Source organism: Hibiscus syriacus, unplaced genomic scaffold (genome assembly GCF_006381635.1).
Source record: "Hibiscus syriacus cultivar Baekdansim isolate YM2019G1 unplaced genomic scaffold, ASM638163v2 tig00110187_pilon, whole genome shotgun sequence".
Taxonomy (NCBI): domain Eukaryota; kingdom Viridiplantae; phylum Streptophyta; class Magnoliopsida; order Malvales; family Malvaceae; genus Hibiscus; species Hibiscus syriacus.
Window position 1 is genome coordinate 3069572 of NW_024062618.1, and position 14831 is coordinate 3084402.

Genomic DNA, 14831 nt, shown 5'->3' on the forward strand with positions numbered 1-14831 from the left:
AAGAATTTCCTGCTGAAATAAAGAAATATTGGACCTTTGACAGATATTCCCATGGCTTTAGAGAGCCTTGTTTTGCATCTACTAACAACAAAATCATGAATCTCTTTTGGTGTTAATGGAAAACTGCCCTTCAAAAGAATCGAAAAAATTGAAAGAATCATATGAACTAAAAAAATAGAATGGAATAGCTAACCCCCAGATTATAGTTTGAATGTTCGATGCCAGACTTACAGACTCATTTAGTGGAGGTAGCACGTTGAGCGTTCTCTTGACCTGTATCTGACTTAGATTTGCTTGAAACGGTAGGAGGAGACCACTGATCTGGCATCATTAGAAAATACGTTGACATTGCTTTCCTGAACCTCTTCTTGTATTGTTCAGGCGAAATTACGGTTGGCGATGCATTCTTTGGCCCGCCAAGGATGCCTGAAGCCTTCACCCAAGTTTCAAGATGCTTGTCCCATGTGTACTGCCTCAAGAAATCGATGATTCCGATAACTAACTCATGCTTCTCTTCATCCTCACCAAGCAGTAAAGAATAATCCATCAGGTCATTCGACTGCAAGGTGGAAAAAGATAAAGAACTGAGAAAATTTGGATGATGAGCACTTTAGTTAGCATAAACTCGCAGATGTGTGTCATGTGAACGGATCTCCACGCATGTTAACTCGAAACAACAACTTAAAACTTACAGCTAGGAAAGCAGTGTCATTCCAGACTGCTCTTTCCAACAAACGCTTCCCTTTATTACCCACAAAAATGGGGTTAGTCGGCATTGATTCAATCAAGTTCTGGTCTAGCAGAACCTTGTTGCTTCCACTAGAATCAGGATTATAACGAGATCTGGAAGATCCTTTGAGATCATATAGCCGCGTGACACTTCTCCTAAACAGAAGATTCTCCATAACCAAAACATCTATCCTTGATTCTTTCCCACCTTTAGGTTGCTTTGTCGTAACCTTCCACAAAAGAGAAGAAAAAATCAACAATAAGATAGACACAAGAATAAATGAACTCCTAGTACCATCTCGTTCCTCAAAGCAAGAGAAAGAAAAGGTTTTTCTGTCCTTTCTAAAACTCCTCGATCATTCTCATTCAAAAGTATAAGGAGTTAGCATCAAACACGCGGAACAACTTTATAAACTAGCAAGCTATTCATCTTAAGGCAGCAAATATTAATGATGACCAAAATCAGCCTTTTGTCTTGTTAATCCAAAAGATTATTGATTGTGATATATAGCATTAGAACATCTGAAGCTCTAGGAATAAGAACCTGATAAACACCAAAAATCTTTGCCAGGCATGTTGGACTTCTAGATCTAATTGCTTCAGATAAGTACTTGAAGTATTTAGGTGCAAATTTTGTAAATGATTCCAACTCCGTCTTTGTGACTTGTTTAATGATAAACCGTTCGTCCAAGGTCTTTGCAAAGAAAACATTGCTCTTTCCACCCTGAGCTCCCCACTTCTTACAGCGGCTCAGAGACCGTATGAAGTCTAGCTCTGATGGGCAACATACTCTCCTTAATGTTTCAAACCACTTTGCGTAGTAACAAGTAACCTTATATTTCACTTTATCTGATCCATCATCTCCAAATGACACCCGGACATGCAAAGACTTCATACTAGAGGCTGGGTCCATAATGAGGGGAGCTGCGGCTTCTAGTAGGGTCATCTGCCGAACAAAAACTTCTATGAGGATCAAAGGGCATATCATCAAAAGAATGGAACGACTGAGAATACACTGAATCAGAGAAGGACGATGAAGACATTGAATCCCCCCAGTCTTTAGGTCTATCAACATCGTCACTTAGCTGGAAATGATATTCAGGTGATACTAGGGCATAGGATATGGTACTTGTGAGCTCATCGTCATAAACTGGAATAATGGAGTCATTAACACCCACTGGAAGAAGCAGCCTAGCCCCACCTTGTAGTTCCAACTCTCTAAATGATGAAATATTTAACTGATCATAAACATTCAATGCATCAAGCTTTGAAGAACTTCCTAAAAAGTTTTTGTTCGATAAACGGTAGAAGCTCAAGAAAGGCATTTTTAACCAGCTTACAAATTCTTCCATATTTTCAGAACCTATACTGAACAATGCAGGGGAAGGAGAACCGTAAACTTTTGGCACAATATTTTCCTCAGAACGGTCTTCCAAATCTACAGCAGCAATATCAGGAAGTGAAAATGAATTTTTCTTAGATAATACAGGTCCTCGCTGAATTTCCCCAGTCCAAGCAGCATCAAGGGTATCTGACAAATTTTCTATGACAGGAAACTGGCCTTCAGACAAGACCCTGCGAACATTTGCCTTAGGTTTCTCATTGTCATATTGGTCAAACATGCTTTGGCTAGCAGAAAGATTGTTGTAGTCCTTGTTTTCGCAACTTGAACTTTTGTTCGCTTCTGCTTCTTGATGGATTGCATCTAACTGATTAGCATTGAGCTTTGCATCCACCACAGTAGAGTCACCAGATTCAGATCCTTTTCCATGTTCCGACGTATCCATGTCCTTGAGCTTATCAATATCAACAACGGATTTCTCCTCATGTCCTGAAACCGAATTGCTGAAAAAATTCTGGCGGCTGTAATTTTCTAATTTTGGCTGCAAAAACCAGACGTTGGTCCCACATATAAGATTGGAAAAGTAATTGCCGATGCAACCGATTAATTTCAAGTATGTCTACAACAGGTTGTCCTTTTCTCACTTATTTTTTCGAAGCCTTTTGCAATGAATCCTAAACCAAAGGGACACAGACGTAAGCTCCACCGAATTAGGCCTAGACATAAAATCCATGTCAACTAGGCGAAAAAGTACAACATATAAAGTCTTACCTCAAACTCCAACTTCTCCTTTTGTAGCATTCCTTCTAGTTCAGCAAATTGATGTCTAAAACTCTTTGTTTTCGTGTTATTATCAGGTGACCCTAAGTCAATATGTTTTTCAGCAATTTCATTTAGGAACTTTAGTACTTTAGAAAACAGAAGCTCTGCCTGGTTAGCCACCTGTTGATAACAAAAAGATAAAGATAAATTACACAAATTCCGAGAGATCCAAATTGGATCCTTCATAAAACCAAATCGATTATTGTTGCACCTTATCTGTTTCTAACTGTACCCACTCCTGATTCTCATAGTAAAACTCAATTTTTGGAGGCGGGAGGTAGACCGAATGAACATCAATTGTTGCATACCAAAAGCAAGCCACCATTCTCCCAAATCTGCATGTATTTAAACATTGAGAAAGAGGAAGAGTGAAGATTTGATGTCTAAAGATTTTTTCAGCTAACAAATCCTGTTAATGTTGCGGAAGACGGCTATCGGATAGAGCAAAATCGCAACTGATAATTTGAGAAAATAAAATGAAGATAAAAGAGACACAAATTTACGTGGAAAACCCCTAAAATATTTAGGGTAAAAACCACGGGCAACGGTAGAAGAATTTCACTATGAGAAAATAGGAATTATAACCTCTCTCTCTCGATCTACCAAGGAGAAAACAATGATAATTCTCTCTAGATAAAAAGGAGAAAACAACTCTCAAGAAACTCTCTAAAATCTCTCTAGTATTGGAAGAAAGCTATAATGCTTTGGGGATGGTTTTAAAGCTAAATGAGCTAGGGTATTTATAGTTGAAGCTTTAAGGACTAATTTGTAAATACCCTAAATTACAATGACTAATTGCATAGTTTTACCATCCACATTTTCAACATTTTAGGTGGAATTGTTTTTCAATCCATACTTTCGGTGCCTAACAATTTTTTTTTCAACAATTTGCACCAAATAGTTTGGCCATTAATTTGGCCACTTATCTTGACTTTTCAACAATCTCCCACTTGAAGATTTGATTGGAACAATCATATCTTCACACCATTCTTTCTACCTTGTACCTTCATGTTGCTTACATCTCTGACAGGCCACAGGAGGATCGACACCAAGTAAATTTATCAGTACTGATCGCCTTAGTCATGAAATCTGCTATGTTGTCTTTGGTATGGATCTTCTGCATATCTACCGTCCCTTCTTCCACCTTTTCACGAATGAAATGGTATTAAACTCGTATGTGCTTTGTCCTTGAATGAAATGTTGGATTCCTTGCTAGATGCAAGGCACTTTGACTGTCACAAAACAGAGAGACATACTCTTGATTGTGCCCAAGCTCCTCCAATAGCATCTTCAACCAAATTGCTTCTTTTACTGGCTTGTGTAGCTGCTACATATTCTGCTTATGTTGTGGATGTAGCCACAACTGACTGCAATTTTGAAATCCAGCTTACAGCTCCACCAGCAACTTTAAACACATATCCTGTAGTAGATTTGCTTTTATCCTGTAGTAGATTTGCTTTTATCCAAATCGCTTGCAAAGTCAGAATCTACATACCCATTGATTAGTAAGTTTGATCATCCGTAACATAATGCAACATTTGAAGTCCCTTTGATGTATCTCAAGATCCTCTTTACTGTATTCCAATGCTCTTTGCCTGGATTTGCCATGTACCGACTAACCACTCCCACTGCTTGTGCAATGTCTGGTCTTGTGCATATCATAGCAAACATTAAACTTCCCACTGCTGATGCATACGGTACTCGAGACATCTCCATCCTCTCTTCTTCACTGCTAGGACTCATACTGGATGATAATTTGAAGTTAATAGGAAGAGGGGTAGAAATTGGCTTACAATCTTGCATGCTGAATCGTGACAATATCTTCTTCAAGTAATTCTTTTGTGAAAGCCAAATCTTCCTATTACTTCTGTCTCGGTGAATTTGCATCCCTAGAATCTTGTTTGCTGATCCCAAGTCCTTCATTTCAAATTCCCTAGCCAGTTGTGCCTTCAATTCTTCAATATGATCTTTGTTGGGTCCTGCAACCAACATGTCATCCACATACAACAACAATATAACAAAATCGTTATCACCAAACCTCTTGAAATAAGCACAAGGGTCTGCATTAAGTCTGTTGTATCCAAGGCACATAATGAAGGAATCAAATCTCTTATACCAACACCTCGGCGCCTGCTTTAGACCGTACAGGGATTTGTTCAACCTGCAAACCAAGTTCTTCTTTTCTTTTTCTTCAAAACCTTCAGGCTGGAGCATATAAATTTCTTCTTCAAGATTTCCATGAAGAAAAATTGTTTTAACATCTAGCTGCTCTAGATGTAAGTTCAATATAGCACACATTGCCAAAACTACTCGAACTGTTGTTACTCGAACCACAGGAGAAAATATTTCATTGAAATCGATACCTTCTTTCTGAGCATATCCTTTGACCACCAATCTTGCACGATACCTCTCCACTTGATCGTCACCATTTCGCTTGATTTTGAAGACCCATTTGTTACCAATTGGCTTCCTTCCTTGTGGTAGTGGCACAAGGTCCCATGTATTATTTTTATGAAGGGCTTCGATTTCTTCTTGCATCGCCATCATCCACAGTGAAGCATCTGAGCTGTTTATTGCCTCCTGGTATATTGATGGCTCACCGTCCTCTGTTAAAAGACAGTATGCAATATTACCTTCTATAACATAATCTGAGTGCCAATTGGACGTCTTCTCACACGATCTGATTGACGAGTTGTTGGAGCTTCAGAACTCTCTGGTTCTTGTTCATCATGTGATGGTTTGCTTCAGAATCTCCTTCTTTAAACTCTTTTTCCACATGTATCTGAGTAGTCTCTGACTTTTCAGCGCTATCATCGTCTTATTTTCTTTGTAGTTTATCTTCTACAAAGATAACATCCATGCTAATGATCACTTTGCAGGCAGTGGGATCCCACAAGCGATACCCCTATACTCCATCAGCATACCCCGAGAATTTGCATTTCCTGGATTTTGGATCCAGCTTTGAAATTTCTTGGGCGTTGTACATCACGTACACAATACTTCCAAATACATGGAGGTTTGAATAATCAACTGGTTTACCAGTCCACATCTCCATTGGTGTCTTCAGCTCTATTGTAGTTGATGGAGCTCGATTCACCAAATAATAGGCGGTATTGACTGCTTCTGCCCAGAATGATTTTTCTAGGCCTGCGTCCCTCAACATTGCTCTTGTTCTTTCTAACAAGGTTCTGTTCATCCGCTCTGCCACTCCATTTTGTTGAGGAGTGTTCGCCACTGTGAACTGTCTTTTGATGCATTCTTTCTTGCAAAAGTCATCAAATTCTTCGCTTGTGTATTTTCCTCCATTATCTGTTTTGAAACACTTGATCTTATTTCCAGAATCAAGTTCCACCCGCGCTTTGAAATTTTTGAAAGTTGAAAACACGTCTGACTTCTTCTTAATAGGGTGCACCCAACATCTCCTGGAGTAGTCATCAATAAATGAGACAAAGTATTTTGCTCCGCCTAGGGATGTAACTGGTGCTTGCCATACGTCAGAGTGAACCAATTCTAGAACACTTTTGCCTCTAGAATTTGATGTGTTGAATTTCAACCGGTGCTGCTTACTTGTTATGCAATGCTCACACAAAGGCAGTGATACCTTTGTTAAGCCTGGAAGTAGCTTTTGCTCCATAAGGACTTTCATTCCTTATTCTGACATGTGTCCAAGTTTCTGATGCCATAGCATTGCCGAATCTGAACTACATGAGGCAACAGAGGCTTCTGCTTCTACCAAAGTCTCTCCCTTCAGCATGTACAAGTTTGCAGCTATCTTTTCACCTTTCAGCACCACAAGCGCTCCACGGAACACCTTCATGATTCCTTTCCGTGTTTCAATCTTGCTTGCATTATTATCCAACAATCCGTAGGATAATAAATTTTTCTTCAGGCCTTTCACGTGCCGCACATCTCGAACAACTTTAATTGTTCCGTCATACATCTTCAATTTGATGGTTCCCACGCCAACGATCTCTAAGGCATGATCATTGCAACTATAAACAGATCCTCCTGAGACAGGTTCATAATGATGGAACCATTCTCTTCTTGAGGTCATGTGATATGTTGCTCCTGAATCAATGAGCCATATATCTGCAAATCGTTTTCTTCATTCTACGGTGGTTTATGCTTCACAGCATAGAGCATCTCCATCATCTGAAGTGTTTGCGGTATTGCCTTGTAGATTGGAGTTTTTATTTAGACTCCAACAATCCTTCTTCAAATGACCATTCTTTCCACAGTTGTAACACTTTAAATTCTTCTTACTCCTCGACTTCGATCTACCATGTTTGTGAATGCTGCTTTGGCCACGTTCTGTTGATCTTCCTCTCATCGTTGTCATCGTTGTCATTGTTGTCAACGCTTCTGCTTGTTGTAGATTTACTTGTCTGTCTTCCTTGTTCTTGCGCCGATTTTCTTCTTGTAAAACAGTAGCTGCAACATCATCGAAGACTAAACTGGTGACATTACTGTTTGTCAAGTTGATGATGAGTTGATCGTATGAATCCGGTAGACTTTGAAGTAGAAGTTCAGCACGTTCTTGTTCTCCTATTTTTACAGCTTAAGGATGTAAGCTGAGAAAATAAGGTGTTCAGTGTATTTAAGTGCTCCGTCACTGAAGTAGATTCTGGCATACGGAGAGTGTACAATTTCCTATTAAGGAAAATTTTATTGTGCAACGATGTGGTCTTGTACAATTTGGTGAGATGATCCCATATCTCCTTAGCTGTCTTCTTCTCCTCGATGCTTGACAATACTTCATCTGCTAATGCTAGATGAAAGTTTGCCATAGCATTCCCGTCCATCTCGTTCCATTTGATGTCATCTGCAAAATCCACCGGCCTTTCACTGATAGCCGCTAAACACCCGTCTTTCCTCAGGATGGCCTTCATCTTTAATTTCCACAATGAGAAATTTATCCCATTGAACTTTTCAATATCAAATTTCGTTGCCATAGCTTCTTTTACGGATAGCTCCCACTATTTCACTATCGTGAATAGTTCTCTGGAACCTTCAAAGAATGGGTAATAACTTCTTACTTTCTTATGTTGGAGGATCCACCTTTTGGTGGCAACCACAAAGACAATAAGTAGATATTACACACTCTAATCTAGCTCGGATACCAATTGTTGCGGAAGACGGCTATCGGATAGAGCAAAATCGCAACTGATAATTTGAGAAAATAAAATGAAGATAAAAGAGACACAAAATTTACGTGGAAAACCCCTAAAATATTTAGGGTAAAAACCACGGGAAACGGTAGAAGAATTTCACTATGAGAAAATAGGAATTATAATCTCTCTCGATCTACCAAGGAGAAAACAATGATAATTCTCTCTAGATAAAAAGGAGAAAAACAACTCTCAAGAAACTCTCTAAAATCTCTCTAGTATTGGAAGAAAGCTATAATGCTTTGGGGATGGTTTTGAAGCTAAATGAGCTAGGGTATTTATAGTTGAAGCTTTAAGGACTAATTTGTAAATACCCTAAATTACAATGACTAATTGCATAGTTTTACCATCCACATTTTCAACATTTTAGGTGGAATTGTTTTTCAATCCATACTTTCGGTGCCTAACAATTTTTTTTTCAACAATTTGCACCAAATAGTTTGGCCATTAATTTGGCCACTTATCTTGACTTTTCAACAGTTAATTAACCAGCCAGATCATGTTATACCAAATATGTAATCAATTAACCAGAACATTACAAAAGTTTCTAAGATCACCAAAAAATATGCTATGATTAATGTCATCCGACTAAGGAGTTTAATGACAGTGTAGCAAACTATAATTATAATGGTCAATAACCTTCACAAAAATAGCACATTCTTTACATGATATTTTGTTTTAAAAAAAAACCCAACATGGAAGGAAAATTACCCATAGAAACGAAGACAATCTCTATGTAAAGAATGGCCACAACTTGCAGCCCTGCTCGCAGCTGCATGGTTTGAAAAGCTAAGCTCCAAAAACTTCCCAAATGATAAACCCCATGCAGCATCAGACATCACTCTTCTGCGAGTCGCAGGAGGAAAACCATTGATCCTAGGACATTGCAAGCATCTATGCCACATCCAGATCTTGCCCTCTTTTTCACCAGGCAAGAGAATTTCAGGGAGTTTCTTAACAGACATGGTTAGGGTTCCTTGCCGATGAGTATAACAGTGAACGTGTGCTTCTGAAGGCAATTCACAAGAAGGGCATCGGTAACTCTGAAAATCAGCAGTCACCTTAGTTTCAAGGGAATGCTGCGTCTGAACAGAGAACTATATAAATGTAAAGAACAGAAAGTTTACCTGATCGAATAAATGATCCCGCAAAAACCGACCCAAAGGTTTATCAAAACTGCCATAGTACTTGATACGAAAGAGATGGGATCTTTCACAGACAGTCCCTTTCCTTGCACATCGGGATGATAATGATACCAAAATGCTCTGATTATTAGAAGGTGCAGAAGGAAACACTTCATTTAATGGTTTTGATACCTCAGAATGGTTATTATGGTTTTTACCATCTTGTTGCACAGATGTTGCCTCTGAACAACCTGGCAAAGATTCAGATGGACGAACACCGTTATTCATGAAAGATGACTTATTTTTGTCCACGACAATTTTCCTCATTGAGGATTCTTTGGTTCCCATTTCACTTTTCTTGGAAAACACACCTGAAGTTTTCTCAGAAGTAGATGATACAAGAGCACTTGACTCTTTCAAAGCGGGTTGTACAGACCACAAGCTTGTACCTTTACTTAAACAAGATGCTGGAGTTTCCTCTATCTTCTGAATATTACGACTGATGATTGCCGATGGAACACTGGTCGACCTTTGTGGTCCACTAAAATGTTGAGGTACCGGGGACTTCATATTGGCAGGAACATTAAAGTCAGGAACTGTTGATATGGATCTTGCAATGGTTGACGGTTTATCCGGAAGTGCCACAACCATTGGAGAGTTTGCGAATTCTGGCAGAGAGGCTCCTTCATCGGCAAGAAATGATGTCTCCAAAGCCAAGTGATAAGCTGCAAAAATTCCATATTGAACTACATGCTTGACTTTCTTCAATTCGTCTCCTTTTGCACCCCTAAGTAGTATCTGAAGCAAGCATATATATATATATATATATATATATATATATATTCAGTTAACTAATAAAATGATTCATAATAACAACAAATTTGATATAGATCAACACTGTGGAGAACATGCATATTATGTCTACAAAAGTAAGAGTAAAATTTAACTTTATATACTGTTATTTTCCAGTTCTTTGATTTTGGTTAGTTTAAATAACTTACAGTGCACCCCAATGGCTCGGGGCAGCCTTCAAAATACATTAGGGTCTTCACCAATTTCTTCCCTCCTTGTCCAGCAGAGCCAATATCTTCCCTGAACCTCTCAACATGGAACTTTTCACAGTAGCCTAGCTTCTGAGAAAACAGATGATCAATTGAAGGAATTATTCGAGCACCTGTGCAGCGTGCAATGCGTTCTAATAATGGCCTCTTGATGTTGAGAACAATTGATATGTTTTTCTCAAGAAGATATTCCTGCGCAAATCGAGAAACCGTTTTCTCTACTAGAAGGATATTAGGTTTGTGTGCATATATCTTTGCTACAGCCATCTTCAAATGATCCATTTCCTGGTTAAAGATGTCAAACCAACAACATAAACACAAAAATTAGAATTTAGAAGGAAACACCCCCCCCCCCAAAAAAAAACGAAATAAAAATCAATGAAGAAAAATTGGAAGAGACTATAAAACATGAAATACCTGCAGCAACAAAGTGTCAAAACTTGACAATAGGTTAGAGACCCGCTGGTATTCTAGAGCTCCACCAAGAATCATCAATCGAGGTTTCTCTAGTTTTGAAGTCATTCGGCGATGAGCAACATTTTTCTTGCACACAACTCCTTTGACAACCATACTATATGAAACCGCAGGAAAATCAGAAATAGTAAAAACAAAAATAAAAGGTTGACAACCAGGAAAGTGTCGTAGTTAACTTGGAATGTATCAATGCAGCAAATGAAAGTGGTGCGACTGATAGTCTAATTTCAACAATAAACTATTATGAAAACCTTCATTTTACTCGTAGCATGAGATACCAAAAGAATTGAAGGGAGGTAGCTGGTCTTGCTATGTTTAAGCCGTGGAAAACAGTGAGGTTTTTGGACTTCAAAAGAGAGGTATCTCAATCTACTTGGCAAACCATTCCTGACATGATAATCTAATTCTTTTGTTTTTCTAATTTTTTTTATCAGAAATCAACGACTTTCTCAAGTTGCAGCACAATATGCATGGCTATTTTCTTGGATAAGATTGTTGATCGATTCATCTCTTATTTATCACATATCAGAAAAAATGAAGAGCTGAATTTAAGCTGTTAAGTAGCATATGAAGAAAATCCTAGCATGAACTTCCTATATTTAGATAAGTTGTCAAATTAGGAACCAGCTATGCAGCAGCCAAACTGAGGCAGTATATACTACATTCGTTTGCTGGAACATTAAAGTGAAGGGTTGATGTAGACAAGATACAGGGTTATCTGTTTTTACAAAGCAATCATAGTGGTCATCTCAGTGATTTATCTAATTCAGATATCAAAAATCATTAGAACAAAATGATAAAGGGTACCATGCAATGCAAGCATCTACAATCTTATTTAAGACTTACCTCTCATTGCGATGCCCAGAAGCTATGCATTTCACTTTAACATATCCACCAGGGTCCATCTCACCCCCTTTGGTTGTGTATGGCTTCAAAAGCGAAGCAGCCTCCCAAGAAAGAGAGGTGACGATCTCCAATCAGCTATCCTTACTATTTTCATCACCCACAGGAAGTTTCTCAACCTGTAAAAGCTGAGCAATCAAAGCCCTAAAATGTCCATCAACAATATTCTTTGTTACTTTCTTTTGCTCCTCAGTCGACTTATCCCTAGAGTGAGATTCCCCACTTCTGAAGCTGCTTGTCTTGTGCCAATACCCCCAGTCTCCTGCACCATCCCCATAATCTTCGTCATCATACAGACCAACTTCGCTCTCATCGTCTTCATCTTCATCTTCTGGTTCGGGAGGGAGCCAAAGAGGTCCATCGTTTTCAAAATCTACAGGCTCGGTAGGATATAAAGAAGGTGATGCTTCACATTCATCACCATCGTGTTCATCTTTCTTCACAAGATGTGATTTTGCTTCCGAACTTGATGAAGGGACCTGGTTCACTGGAGAACAGTTTAAACTTTTTGAGTCGATATTTTCTTCATCGGGATGAACTTCTTGTGGCTCATCATCATTGCTAATGTCATCAAAGTCGATAGGAGTATAGTAGCCATCGTCGTCATCAGAGTAATGCAATGTCTCAGAATCAGACAGATATATGCGGTACTCATCATCCTCTTCATCAATCCAAACCTTTTGAGTCAATATTCCTTCCGAACTTTTTGAGTCAACATATTCTCCATCAGGAAGAAATTTATGTGACCCATCATTATTGCTCATCTCATCTAAACTAAGAGGCGTAAAGTAGCCATTATCTTCCGAGAAATCGGACACGTCCTCATCATCAATCCCAATGCTGAAAGAAAAGCAAGCAACATGTAAGCAATTGGAATAGCTTATAGCATACAACCAATATACAAAAGTTGAAAATTTTAAGAAAAATGTAATTAAGGGTGCAAGATCATCTGACCTGTTCCATGAAACCTCGTATTGGCTTGAAGATGGATCTTCAGCTTCCATAATAAGATCTTTGCCAAACCTTGGCGTTTTCTGGCTAGGCCTACGCATGCTTTTTTTCATTGCAGAGCGAGGGCTGAGAATAGACCTAGGTTGCAAATGTTGATATAGTCCCGTTCGATATGACAGTGACCTGAGGCCACTAGGTTTAGTGGTGTAAAAACTAGTGGCCAACATGGAGGAACGAAGACTCCTGTTGGGCACCCACACTCTACCATCGTTGGTAATTAAGCCATACCTCCATTGGTTGAAACAATAATCACAAACCCGCACCGTCTGCTGCTCTGCTAGGGGAATCCTTGGGTCATAAGATGGAGCAGGAACTGAGCTTCCCGTACACTTGGCACAGAAAACTCGGCCACAAAGTCCACAATGGTGTCTTCGGTTAAATAACGTGAACTGGGCATCACAATCATAACACACCCTGCAGCTATGATCAGGCATCCAAAAATCTCGTGATACATTAGCAGGCTCCGATAACCAAGGGAGCCATGACTTTAGTACACCAACTAGTTCAGAAAATATGTTATTAGAAGCATCCATCATCCACCTACCGATGATCCGACTATCTCCATTCATTGCGCTATATTCATTTGACCCTCGTAACAACCCGTAAACTAGGCCGGGAGAAATTCTGTGAGTGAACTTTTACGCCCACCAATCTACCATCTCAATCCTAGAATGACTATATCATACGTCAGAGACAAGAAATCGCTTCCAACTCCATTAAAACTGGATCCAAATCAATTCCTGGCAACACAAACTAGTTGAACAAAATGAAATTCTTCTATCTTCAAATTCTTGAACCAAAACTAGTCGAACAAAGTTACAGATTGCAAGAAACCAGACTTTATAAATGGTAAAATTATAAGACTGATTCTCGGTTGCTACAAGATAAGATCAAAGCACACCCCTTCTCATGAACCAACACAAATTCCTCTTTCATCAATCAATCCTAGACGTGAATTAAACAAAATCCAATGTTGGAAAAAAATTTCATTTCTTCATTACAACAACCAATGACTAATCAATCAATTGATCGATTTTCAAATACTACGGAAATTTTCACAATTCAACCGTTTTTACCTGGAATTGCCAATCAACAACGTCAGCGTCAAAAGACCATGATCAACCCCTTCAAAAAATGAAGCAACCAACCGATAGATTCTTGTCGCGCAAGCAAACACTAAGGAAACGAAAAGTAGGTAAAAACCAATTGAAAGCGAGAGAGAAAGGGAATGCCCCCACAATGCAGAATGAGATTCTTTGTCAGGAAACCAATAAAATGGTGAAATTCTTGACCATGATAAGGACCATCTGCTTCTCAATATCAAAGAAAGAACCCCATCTTTCCTTTTAGCAAGTTTGTATCAAAACAACACCTGAAAAAGCCTACGCATTGTTTCCATACATAAAAATAATCTGGGCATTCTAAATATATCTAATCTCATTCATATGTTTTATTGCCCCGATATCCTGTGGCAGAGAAAGCTCTGTACTTTAACGTGGGTACTTGATATGAAATGTACACTCTGCTGTATGTTAAAAAATGAAATTTTGAGCAATGCTCTTTTTTAGGGTATGGGAGGACAAAAATGACAATGAAAGAGGAAGAGAATTTGTATTTTGGAGGTTTAACTACATTTAAAGACGAATGTGCAACAGAAACGGAGGAGACTTTAAAGGGTCATCCATTTGCTGCCTCTGACACTCAACGACGGAAAATAATCAACCACAATGCCCTCCACATTCAACCTCGTTTCATGCTTGAGTAGCAAAGCTTATATTTTTCATTTCATTAAGAAAGTACTTAGTTGGGAACGAAGATTTCAAAAGATTGAGCATACTCTGGAATCTTTCGATAATTGTGAGACGTAAAAAGAGAGTTGTGTGAAAAACTTTTGGCAGAGTACAACAAATATCATTTTAGTTTTGATTAGTATTAGATTTTGTGTTCAATCTTAGGAAATTTTACCTTCTTCACTAATAAGAAATTCTAAATAATAAATTATATATTTTAATAAAAGATACCTTCAATAAAGGTGTTTTTGGTTTGAGTAATCTTATATTACTTCTAATAATAACATATCGGGATTGAATTATCTCGTTTAGATTTTTGAAACATTAATTAATGGTAATAGTGTAAGACTATAGGGTAAAGTACAAAAAATTTCCCTTGATTATAGGTTGTTTTTTTCTTGAGCCTC

At 38.5% G+C, this 14831-nt stretch overlaps 1 pseudogene; it reads right to left on the reverse strand.

Moving 5' to 3' along the window:
* Positions 1–235: 235 nt before the first annotated feature.
* On the reverse strand, positions 236–13168 carry LOC120217422 (annotated as a pseudogene).
* Positions 13169–14831: the final 1663 nt, after the last annotated feature.